A 13,033-nucleotide genomic window follows, 5' to 3' on the forward strand; every position below is an offset into this window, starting at 1 on the left:
TTTATTGGCTTATAAAGTTTGCTTTACTAGCCACCAGATATATCAACTGGAAAAACAAATATCTTTATACTTTAATTATGTTGGAGAACACCATTTAAAAATGTTTTAGGACCAGGCATTTGTAGAAACAAGATCTTTCTGTATTTCAGAAGTCTGACTCACATGTGCTAAGTGACAATCACTCAGGAGTAATTACTTACTTTTAATGACTGTATTTATAGATGGTTTAATGGAAATGCTATATGTCTGAAGTCCTGGAGTTGCCACATCTAGTCACTATCAGCTAATTATTTTCAATACTTTGACAACAGGCGGAAGAGATGTGTTTTTCAAAAGCTACCAAGGCACAAATGTATATTAATGTGACAATTGGTCTTTCACACAACTTTCAAAATATTACTGCATTATTTTCAATGTGAATACTGCAGGAAAATTAAAATAATGTAATGGTTGGAATATGCATTACTCTAATTTTGTTATTTAATTTTGATCAAAAGTTTAGCTTGTGCTTTTGCATCTGGACTAGAAGAGGATTAGCATCATGTGACAATGTCTTATAGAGAGCAGGGTTCATAGCTACTGCAGGGCAGATCTACCATGTGAAAAAATTGCTGCATCTCAATCTGCCCAACCAGAAAGTGAAAATATGCACTTAATAGAATGTCTTTTAGATTACTGTTGTGCTGGCTTTGGTGTTTTGTGCTTACATATTGATTCTTCTATTGGTTAGACCTAAGGAAAGGTGGTATGGCACGTAATGGTCTCAAGTATGTGCAATAATTGTCTCTAGTTGATATAACAAAAATCTGTGTTCTGCCAAGATTTCTGTAAGTATTAAGTTTGTTGTCAGAAAAGACAGTTATTTTGAAATGGCACTAGAAATCAAAGTCTCTTGAAGATTTCTGAATATGTGAGATTGATCTATGGTGCTGTAAGGAAACCACAAAGAAAGAAATATTAGTTTTGGCTGGGCTAAGGGATCTTCTGTATGTACCTGGCAGGTAAACACAGCTGGAATTTTGATTAGTCTCACAATCAACCAGCATGAGAATTTCTGACTGGTGGGCTGTGAAACTGCGCAAGAAAGGAGATAAAATGTGCATGGCAATTTAAATTTTATGTGAGGGGAAAACATACTTTTTTTCTGCTTTGAAAATCAAGGCAGAAATGAAACTTTAGTCTCTGAATCTCAAAGTAGCTGTCACATGTGCACTCTATTTGCACTGCAATGTGTGTCTGCTGTCACTGAGAGCAGAGTAAAACTGCAGCCATATTTCAGGGGAATTCACTGGGCATGTAAGGAGAGAGGCTCAGAACTGGCCTGTGCTTCCTAGAGACAAACTCTTCCTAGAGGCACATTCATCTTCATGGTGTGATGTGGTGCTTCTGACCTTCCTGGCTGTTCTTTAAATGCCTAGTGGAGCTTTAATAAGGAATGTGACTATCTGGAAGTTTCTGCCAATATGAGGTTAGATGCTTTTGCTGCACTTCATAATATTGTATTTAGAAGAACTTGCATTATTCTAGTAGTATGAAAACAAAACATTTGGAAATAATTAGACTGTTATTAAGAAAGTATACTTGCAAAAAGTGTTTATATTTTTCCTGCAAGTATATATACATATTTTAGACTCTTATTAGAATACTAGCATTTATCCCAATTTTACTTCTGAGACCAAATCATAACATCAATTTGAGAGATTAGGGATTAACAGATTGTTCTGCGTCTATAGGTGGGACTTTGTGTTAGTTGTTTTCCTTTTGGGTTTTTTATCTCCCCAGTTCTGGCTGGGGAGATAAAAACATGCAACATTAAAATGGGATGGAATCCCTAATAGAAAGACAAGACTCAAAGCAGAAACCTTGGTTAAAATAGGGAGGATGATTGGGTTAGTGTATAACAAGGAACAGAGGAGCTGTAAGACTTTTATTGCAAAAATAATTTTAAGAAAAGGTAATAGAAAGAGAAACAAGGGAAAATAGAAATAAAAGGAATATCTGTGTAGCTGAGAGATCCCTTGAATATTCTTACTAATCAGGCTATATTCAAAATTTAACAAACCAAGTTTTCAAGCAAACATTTAATCAAATTCTTGGCAAAAGTGGCACAAGTTTTTGCCAACTCCCATTTTTTGACTGGTTCTTATTTTTAGTAGTTTTTGGAACTGTACTTCCTGCCATTCTGTCTCACTATGCAAAGTTGTAGTTCCATTAAAGGGTCATTAGCTGCTTTTCAGAATGTACACACTGCTCCTCATTCCCAGTGTAAACAAAGTGAAGTTTATCCCAGTTGAAGTGGATATGCAGCAAAGGTCTTATAAAACAAAGTAACATCTGTACTGGCAAAATAACAGATGGCTCTTATCTGCTTTCTTCGTGTTTGTAGAGAGGATCTGGTGGGAAAGACCATTCCTGTTGGCAGTCTTTGATCTTAATACCTCATGTAAACCAGTACAACAGGGAACATCTGTCCACAGCGACTCTCTGACAAGTGGATGTGTGTGAAACCTGCTTAACATCAAAACTCTCTGGGCACAACCGGTGCAGAGAGAGCAAGGTCCCTCAGTCTAATTTGTATTTTGTTGCTCTTTTTGGTTTTCAGCACTGAAGGTGTACTTATTTGTATTTGAGAAATGTTTTCCTTATCCACCTATGCACAGTAGGTTTTAGATATCTTGCAAGAATTTGTGTATACATTAATTATTAAGGTACCAAATTCAAATTTATGCTATCTGTACAGCAGAAGTGAGGCTATGAAGCTATGTAGAGTATCACATACATTAAGGTGAACACCAGTCACAGCATTGTCTACCTTGCTTTTCTATTCAAATTATTTTTTCTATTTCTAGTGTGACAGCTCTATTATCATTCTCTCTCAGAAAATATTCTCCCATCTGTGCCATTGCTGACAAATCCAGTTTAAAACAGGATTGCCCCTCAGAATATCATGTCACTTTTCTTGTAATGAAGGTAAATAGTGGTAACTAACCAGGTGATAAGAAACTCTATAAAAGTCATTAAAATATTATCAAACTGGCTTGTATCTGATTTGACTCTGTCTTAACTAAAAAGGACATTTTGGCTTCTACACATATTATTCTGAATTGTGCTTTGGACGCTTAAGGATACTTTGGTGTGTACACTGTATATCTGTTTTCTTGATTGCCAATAAGCTAGGGAAGAATATATTTGATTGTAGTTTAGTGCAATTCTAGAAGTACTGAAAAGTCTTTGGGACATTACAAATCTTTTCTCTCACATTTCTTTTCATCATTCTGCTAAAAATTGTTTAGAAAAATTAAAATAATTCATATGTGTGGGAGATGTCAGGAAAGTAAAATGAATATGTAGAAATTCAGAGAGCTCTAAAAGATGATAGTCTTTTCATGACTTTTCTGAGCTGGGGGAGGTTAAATGTAGTTTGTGGAGACAGTAAATAAAAATGGCCATATCAGAATGTATTGAAGTGAGGAAAAGAGGAAATTATATTAAACATGCAAATATGCTCAATCTCCTCATGCACTAGAATCTTCTATGAAGAAGAAAGTGTAATTTGTCTTAGCTTTTCAATTACTCATTGAACAATATTTGTATCTAAACAAATCTACATCTTGGTGCGGGCTTCATCTTGTCAGAATAATCTTTGTCTTGTCTATAATCAAGATTTTAATAGTATCTCTAAAATGCATTAAGAAAGGCAATTTCTCAAACCATTCAGTTTTGGGAACCTTTCTCAAGATAATTAAATCTTTCACTACAGAATAATTCCTCTAACTCTGCCAATATATAAATATTTCAATCACTTTAGGGTCCAGTGCAATTGGAAATTATTTATTGTACTGTAGCAGAATATTTACAGAGCAAGAATTAAACATGTAAGCAATGTTCTAAAATAGAACTCCCAGATATGCAGCCAGTCATTAATACTGTTCCTTATGTTAAATATATTGAAAACTTTTTCTCTGCCTGAGGGCAGTTGGCTTGGTTCTAAACAGGGCGTATCTGTGGCTCTCAGGACTGCCCAAAGGCACTGAGGTACTTGCTCACTTGGGAATATATAAATATGCACTTGTGGCTGAGTTAGAAAACTAATCTTTAGTTCAAATTTTCATGCTGTGCCCTTGAGATATCACACAGCAAAGGTCTCACTGGAATAAAGGAAAGAGGAGGTCTCTGTGGGAGACTAATGGCTTCTATAACCTTGATCTGCTTTGTGCTTACCATAAGGCAAGTCCCAATTTGTCCCTGCAAATTTAATTTAATTTCAAATTCATGGAGAGCCGTATTTTTAGTTTTATTTCTCTCACTTCTTTGTTCACTCTATTTTGTTTTAATGTATTTCTAGATGAAGGGACATTGAATTTATCTTACTAGAATTTGAGACTCTTTATATCAACAGAATTTATGGGCACTGCAGTTAAGAAACTTAAACCAAAGGGAAGAAGATAATCAGGCTTGATTGAATACACTCATATACATTGAAGATTGGATAGCTGGGGCATCAAGCAGAGAGACATTTGGTGAACTGACCTTCATGAAATGATACCAAAAGTATTTGTCGTGGACTGGCTACTAACTCTGGGTTATATGACAGACTTTCATAACTTGCTTTCAAAAAAATGTGTATAAAGAGCCAAAACTACAGAAATACTTGGTAACTAATGACCCATAAGAGGTAAAACTTAATTAGAAATAAGTTTCTGAAACTCCCAATTTCCTCATTTTCCTCATGAGTAACCCACAGGAGTAAACCACATTCATATTAATCAACTTATTACCATGTCTCTTATCCCTATATGGAAAAATAGGTAGTCTGCCCTACTATCTAGAAGCTACAGGAAAAGCATGCTTGCAAAAAAGCTGAATACATCTTAAGAGGCAGTAGAGATACTGATAAAACTATTTGAAATAGCTACTGCTGTGAATGCTTAGAGAAGCTATTTTAAATGTTGAAAGATCAGTGATGGGATAAATTGCCCAGGAAAAGCTAACAAGGTCCATACACGAGTGATGTTTGCTGGTGGAGTTTGAGTTCAAGGATTACATCAGCCTAAGGGGGTTCAGTGGTAAAACTACAGAGGTCCATGAAGTGCTTGTATGCAGAAATTCCAGGGGCACCTGTCCTTGCTTCCTTAGACATGTGGGTACCAGGGGTCACAAACAAATGCCAGGGAGAGCTTTACACAGAATCAAGAGGGCAGAAAATACACACTCACACTGCATTTTATTCTGTGCAGCCCCACGTCCTTGCACAAGCAGGGCTAGAGGCTGTCACACACCTGGAAACACATTCTGCAAAGCACCGCTGCTGTCTCAGGGTTAGACATTGTTCTTTGTCTGTCTTTGATCCAGTATTCTTCCAGCTGTGCCAGGCTGCTAAATAGTCTCCTGTGACTGCCTCTGATCATAAGAACTTGTGTTTTCCATCGGTTTGTAGGTTTCGGTCTCTGTTCCCAGAGCTAATTTTCCAAGCTATAAGAATAAAATGGGCAATATTTTCTATATTTAACTCAGAACAAAACCAAAAGGTAGGATGAACTTAAAATCTTTAATATATGAAGGACAATAAAATACATATATTGTGAAGGTAAACATAAATCTCTTCAAGAATCTTTGCTTTTATATCTAAGGTAGGAGGAATGATGAAGGATGTAATAGTTGTACATCTGTGTGTCTCACATATAGGTGGTCTTACGACCATGACATTTGTTCTTGGTGTTACTGGAGTCTTGCTGCATGACCTTGTGAAAGCTGCTTCATGATTCTGTCTCAGCTTCCCCATCTGTCCAATGATGCTTATAAAACACCTTGAGATGTTGTGGTGACTAATGTCACAGGAATTAATCATTCTCAATTCAGAGAAATTAACAGATGTATAAACTTTGTGAGTAAATGCTGTGCTGAAATAGTGTAATTGTGTGTGACAATAGTCCTACACACTAGGACAGGTAATGTGTTTATGGTATCATTATAAATATATAGATATGAGAGTAGAGATCTATTTTATAATTGCCACTGCACTTCAACTACACCTCTTCAGATGACTTGAAACTTTCTGGTATTAAAGCAGTAGTCACAGAAATGTTTGTTTGCTAAAATGTTTAAATTTTTATTCACATTTTCCAGAGTTTTGATTATGTACTTTTCCTTCTGTGTCCTTTTAATTAAATTAAAAAAAAAAAAAAATTAAATTCTACTCTGCTTTGGATGCAGCCCAGGACATGATTGGCTTTGTGGGCTGCAAGTTTGTTGAACTTTTTGCCAACCAACACCTTCAAGTCATTCTCCCAAGGGCTGCTCTCAATCCATTCTCTCTTTTGCATCCAGCCCAGCCTGTGTTTGTGCTGGGATTGCCATGACCCAGGTGCAGGACCTTGTCTTGCCTTGTTGAACTTGCTGAGGTTTGTGTGGGCCCACCTCTCAAGCCTTTCAAGGTCCCTGTGGATGGCATCCCTTCTCTCATTGTTTCAGCTGCACCACACAGCTTGGTGTTATTGAAAAATTCGCTAAAATATGTTAAACCAATTTTAACACCCTGTATGTTTTTGTTCTTTGTATTTAGTTATAGCAACAACTGCATGTTTTGGTAAGGATGTAAATGTTCTGTACTTAAACTCCCAAGTTCTAGTTGTAAGAAAGATCTAAAACTTACTTTAAAATAAGGTAGCATAAGTTTACATTTCCCTTGAGAAAATTTTATGTAACGTTGTCAGTAATTCCCTGCTGAAATAATTGCTGCCAACACTTTGCTTCTGGACTTGTGGATTCTGTTAGCTTTTTACAAAAAAAATTTCTCTTTTGCTAACTGAAAGTTGCTGATATGAAAGTGGCTATTAAAATCTTCATGAATTGCCTTCTTTTTCTTAATTGAAGATTTTTTTAAGTAACCTCTTTTTGGGTCTGGAATATAAGATGGTAACTGGCTATACTTTGCTGAGATAATTCCCTTCATTACAAATATAGTAACAAGAAAAGGATTTTTCTAAAAATCAATAGATTCGAGTCATGCACACTGTCAGATAAAAGGTAGTCTTCATATAGTCAACCTGGTTTAATTAAATACTCTTCTTTAAAAATAAGTCCAATTCATATCTTACTTCTTCATTTGTTTCTACTAATTTGCTGCAGTCATAGTAGCTCAAACAGCTTTACTGGTTATTAGCTTTCTGAAGTAATTTAGATGTTAATTTTTCTTCCTTGTGAGAGAAAAATAATTACTGTATACATGAGCATAAAATTCTTTAGAGCAGGTAGAACTAAAAGAACATGAAAAGAAAAAGAAATAATAAGTGTGAACCTGTATTGCTTCTCAGTGCTCAGATGGCCAACTTGCCAGCTTAAAAAAAGTGATACTGGGATTTTTCATTCTGTCACACATTCATCCTTCTCTTCTAGTTGGGATGTTGCAGTCTGGATGGGTGGACAAGCAGACAAGTAAGGAAAGGATTGGTATCCTCAAAGCCAGGGCTGTTCTCTGCCTGCCTGGCTGCCAGTGAGACAAGCCATAGCACAGAGCTCTGTCCTGGGCCCCATGCTGGGGCAGTTTTTAACCAGAGGAGTGGATGAGGGGGTGGAGAGCTGCCTCAGCAGCTGGCACACAGCTGTGGGAGCAGCTCATCTCACCCAGACAGGATGGAGGAAGGCTCTGGTGAGAACCATGTGGAACTCAGCACAGACATGGACAAGTGCTGCCCTGGAAAGGAGGAGCCCAGGGCAGGCTGGGCACGGGCTGGGGAGCAGCCCTGTGGAAAAGGCCAGGGGGTCCTGCTGGGCAGCAAATGGGGTGTGGGCAAGGAAAGTGCCCTGGCAGTGACCACTTGGGCTGTGTGAACAGGAACACGACCAGTAGAGCAAGGAGAGGGAATAACCCCCCTCCACCTAGCACACTTTAGAGGGGCATCTGTGTGGACAGAAGTCTGGAAAGCAACTGTTCTCATTGCCAAATGAGTAGGGCACATCTGCTGATATGGAGGAATAAAAAGCAATTTAAAAAAAATGAAAGGTTAAGCTTTGTGCTTTAAATGGCCAAAGCATACACAGGTGCTTCTATTTCTCTAAAGAGCCATACTTATATGTTATTATCCCATCACAACCAAAAAGTGAAAGAAAACCTCATCTGAGTCCTCAAATCATTTCCTTGGACTCTTTCACAAACTTCTGTAGCCTTTACTACATCTTAATTGGATACATGGATGCCTTATAAAGTGCAAATAGGAGCTTTCTAGAAAAGCTAGATTTGCAAGTTCAAGAAGCAGTATATGTACCCTCTAAAATATCCTATAATTTAAGAAAAACCCTTATGTTTCCTAAATTAATTTTCACCTTAATTTCTCAATATATTAGTGGAAAATATTAACTTGTGGACTTTATGATTGCTGTACTGATCAAAAAGGGAGGAGTAATTTTTTAAGTCTCTTTGAAGAATAATGAAAGCAAATGAAAGATGAAGGAAATTGATAACATCAAAAAGAATTATAATTTGATGATGACCTGTCTGTTTTCTACTGGTCCATTTTCTGTTCAGGTTTGTGTGTTCTCAAACATGCTTTGGATGGATCCAAACTATATCCATGGATCTAGATGCACAATGAGAGCAAGTTCAAAAGCAAATTTCTCGGCTAATTTTAAAGTTAGGGTTTCCCTGATGGACAAAACAAATTCAGAATTAATGCCATGATGCCTCTAATTGTTAGCCTTCCACTGAATTTCTGCAATGTACTGGATAACTGTAATATAAAATACCATCATAAGTTTGTTTTGATTTGTTTTGTTCTGTTTTGGATTACTGTATTATTATAAGCAATGTATAATTTTTGAATTGACAAAGACAGGGGACTGTAATTAACTCTGCCATGGTACCACTGTTGGTTAAAAGATTTTCCTGGTGCAATGATTGTCAAAGCAACCCAGTCCAGTAACCATGGTGCACTCAGCTAAGCAGAAGTATTGAACAGGCTGCTCCTTTTGTTTTGGATTTTTTTGATTGCTCTGCTCCTCATACTGACCAGAAATGTAATGGTCTACAAATGTAAAGTCGCTTAGCAACAATGAGTAAAATACTGTGAGTCCTTTTAATTTTGTTGTATTTGTCATCATAGAACTTTTGTGATGTTTACATGTGAAAAACAAAATTGGGTGTTTTTAGTATCCATAAAAGCCAGAGGATCCAGAACAGTTTACACCAGAGCTATCCATGACACAGGTGTATCAAATGACTGTTGAATGCATTGTTTGAATTGTTTCTGGGATTTTTTGTTTGTTTTGCTTTAGTGTTTCTTTTGTGGTTTTGTTTTGGGGTCTTTTTAACAAAATAGTAGGCTATTTACTCTCTTGCTTCTCCCAGTTTTCTTGGAAAATAACAGCATGTAAAACTGTTTTCTTCTCCTGCATTCTGAAATGACCTTGTGGTACTGATATGCTAATATATTCAAATGAGACATTATGTTTCAAAACCCACTAGCAGAGATTTAAAAATGCCAATATACTAAAAATAGAAATACTTTTGAAATGAAGGGATATAAATTTAACTATGTTAGCTAACCTAGCAATCAGGTTGTGAAAATACATGTTTTGTCAGGACAATCTGGCAAGGTTGGAGCCACAAATGTTTCTCCAGTAGCTGCACTGGCTTTTTGGGAGAGGTGAAAGGAATTAGTTCTGCTGTAGAGTAAAACCTGAGAGCCTGGGTCACATGCCACCATCAGCCTGAGCATTGCTCAGGAAATGGAAGGAAATGCTGAGGAAATGGAACTCAGATGGGCAGAGGCACTGAGACACAGCTTTGCCTCCAAAGGCACAACCACCCCCTTTCCTCTGTCCACATCACTCTCCGAGTGCCCTGCAGACTCCTTCCCTCTCTTCCATGGCACGTGGAACAACAAACTGCCACAACAAAGCTCCAACCCTGAGAGCAGCAGCAGCAGCACAGGCTCCAAGAACACCTGCCCAGGTTTGGTGTGCCCCAGCAAGGTTTGAGGCAGTTGCTGGTCTTGCTCAGAGGCTTAGCATGCCAGTCAAGACAAGAAATAGTAGTGAATTGGTCTCAGAAAAATTACTTTTTAGTCCCAGAAGTGAGTATCCTAATAAAAATCTGTTTGTTAAACATTATGGTCAGATTCAATTTCTTTTGGGGCTGAAGGCTGGATAACATTCATAGATCAATATAAGTTTATCACTAAAGGGTGACAGGAAGAAGGTTGTGATCCTTTAACATTTTGTAGTTCTGAAATATTTCCTGATTTACCTGTTGGCAGGAAACAGCAAATGAGTTCTGGATAGGGGTGGGAAGAAAAAAAAAAAGAAAGCATAACTACTTCTGTCTTCCATCACTGATCTTAAACACAATTTTAGATTTTTTTCAGATCAGGCAGTTCTCATGTTGGTTATTATAGGTTAATAAATGGAATCAAACTTGTAGTTTGCTTATATATTGCCCTGCAACAAAATGCCACCAATGGCTAAATGCAAATAGTAGTAGGCCAGCACTAGTTCTTGAAAGGAAAGTATACTAGCATTTAAATAAGGTTTGTCTTTTCAAATTACATCAGTCTCTAAATCAGCCCTTTCATAACAGAGTGTAGAGGTCAAAAATTTTTGTTGAAAGGATTTGAATTTTTCTGTTTCCCCTATTGTTTAGTACAGATGCTGAGGGTTTTGACTGTTTTTTATACAAGGTCTTAATGATTTAAATTATATATGTAAGATGAAATATAGCTGTAGGGTGGATAAGCATAGATAGCAATTTAAATATATAATAATTTGGAGCAGCTTGTTTACATCTTTCCTCAGAACCTGAATTTAGTACAGGTTAATAGAATTGCCTTTGTTCATCCTTTAGTTATTTTATCATTGATAAATGATATACAACTACCTTTGACCATCACTGAAATTTTGGGATTATGTGCATGGCTTACATAAAACCACTTTAGATCTCTTTATAAATAGTGATTATCTAGTGCCCTAGCTACCATCAAAACAGTATCGAATAGCAGAATAATTTTTAATCTCCTGAGGAAAATTTACTGCGTCAGATATAAGTGTTTATACCTTTAGAAAAATTGCATGTGGTTGCAACATGATTTTTGTACTTTGTCACCTGCCAGAAAGTTATTGGATCAGTGTTATCAATATATGCCTAGAACTAAAACATTTGGGTATAGTTGAGACGGGTGATTATTTGGATTTAGGTTTTATCACATTTTTTTTTTAATAGTTTTTGTTGCATAAACACCAGATCAATCAATTCAGAGGGAACTAGAGTATTTGAAACATTATGAACATGCTTTTTAATTGTCTCCTGTTTTGACAAGAAAATAAAAGAAAATGCTTATTAAGTTTTCTTGCCCGTTGAAATCTCTATTGCCTGAGCACTTTATTTGTGATAAAGAGCAGTAAAACTTCATGGTGTATGTAATAGGAAACTATGATTTATACTTAGATAGCATTGTTGTGACTTTTCTGGGCTCTACTTTCATTAACCTGAAAATAAATTTGACTAGTACTCAAAACATTATTGTGCAGAAACCCTCTTCTCATACTCCCTTGAAGTTAGAAATGTTCCACATAGTTTTTCTATATGAAAGTTTTAGGCTGGACAGCTTTATGGGAGGATTAATATTATACTAGATATCTTTGAAGAGCGATAGCTAAGTTGTATATTCAGGATTCACTAATTAAGAATACTTAATTAATATTTATGGTTTTCACCTGCTTGATGTATACGGAAGCACTGGAGAATCTTTGGTGGCTGTTTAATGATACCTCTTTCTTAAACACCAAAATGAACATGATGATGTTTTCACCACATCATTTTTTTCTGCTTTAGGTTGGCAATAACCATAAAATAGTTCTCTCCCCAGTTCTGCCTCCCCCAGAGTTTACCCATCTGATTTATTTACAGGCAGAAATTCCATCTCCTCTGACATTTTATGTTTACTATACAAAGTAGGTTAAGCTCTTCTGTTCTCTAATATAAATTCTTGTCTCTTGAACATACACTTCATGCAATATCACAGGTGCACTTTGATGCTGTAAACCTTCTCAGCTTCTTAATGTCTTCTTTTTCCAAACTTGTATTTGACTCTTTATCAAGTAGCACACGTGAGTTTTTCCTCCCCCATCATCCCCAAATGATGAGCTTCCCACTTAATAACAGAAATTAGTCCCTTCATCTGAATCCCATTTGTTTTTTCTCTTCCAAAAGCCAATCAGCCTATCTTTGTAAAATCATAATCCATGTTTGTTTTTAAAATGCCACATTTTACGTCAATAATTGCCATCATTTAATGCATTCCTACCTCATGTTAGTTAATGTCACATATCAATATGTAAAATATCAAGCTTTGTATCAGTTGTTCAAGAACTGGTAACCTCCTTGTGGTCTGATTGTTTTTATTCTTGCCCATTATAATACTTTCATTAAATAACACTATCCATAGCTCTTTAAAGCTATTCCTCCTCCACTATAGCTAAAATTTGTGTGCAGTCATATAAAAATCATTACTAAAATTCAGATTCATAATTTCTGCCTTGTAATCAGCTGCCTCTTCAAAGAGAGAATGTTAAGCTAATATTATGTCTCTTTATTATACCTTTTACAGTGTTTTTTGCATTTTTCCTCATATTGTTCATGGGAATAATGGTTTTCATCTGTAATGCCTGTATCTGTTTCTTGCTGTTCTTAAACACAGCTATTCCAACAGATTATTTAATAAATGTGCATTTTTCTTGATGAGATAAAAACCTTTATCTTTCCTGGTGGATGAGAATCTTGGTGGATTTATGTATGTATCTCCTTTGGGGTGGGGTTGATGGGATGAGGGGTGGTGGTTGTTGCCATCTGCCTTCAAGAAGGTGAACTGGACCCTACTGAAATAGATAGAATTAAACAAATGTTAAACTAAGCTCTGTACAGATAACTGTGGCATCAGAAATGAGCTTAGTATTTCTTTTTGCCTTCAGGCTGTGAGGAGTTTCACAGCTTTGGTTTCAAGCACCTGCATTGTTTAATTCAGGAACTATAGCAAGTCAGAGA

This window comes from Vidua macroura, chromosome 8 (genome assembly GCF_024509145.1).
Source record: "Vidua macroura isolate BioBank_ID:100142 chromosome 8, ASM2450914v1, whole genome shotgun sequence".
Classification (NCBI taxonomy): domain Eukaryota; kingdom Metazoa; phylum Chordata; class Aves; order Passeriformes; family Viduidae; genus Vidua; species Vidua macroura.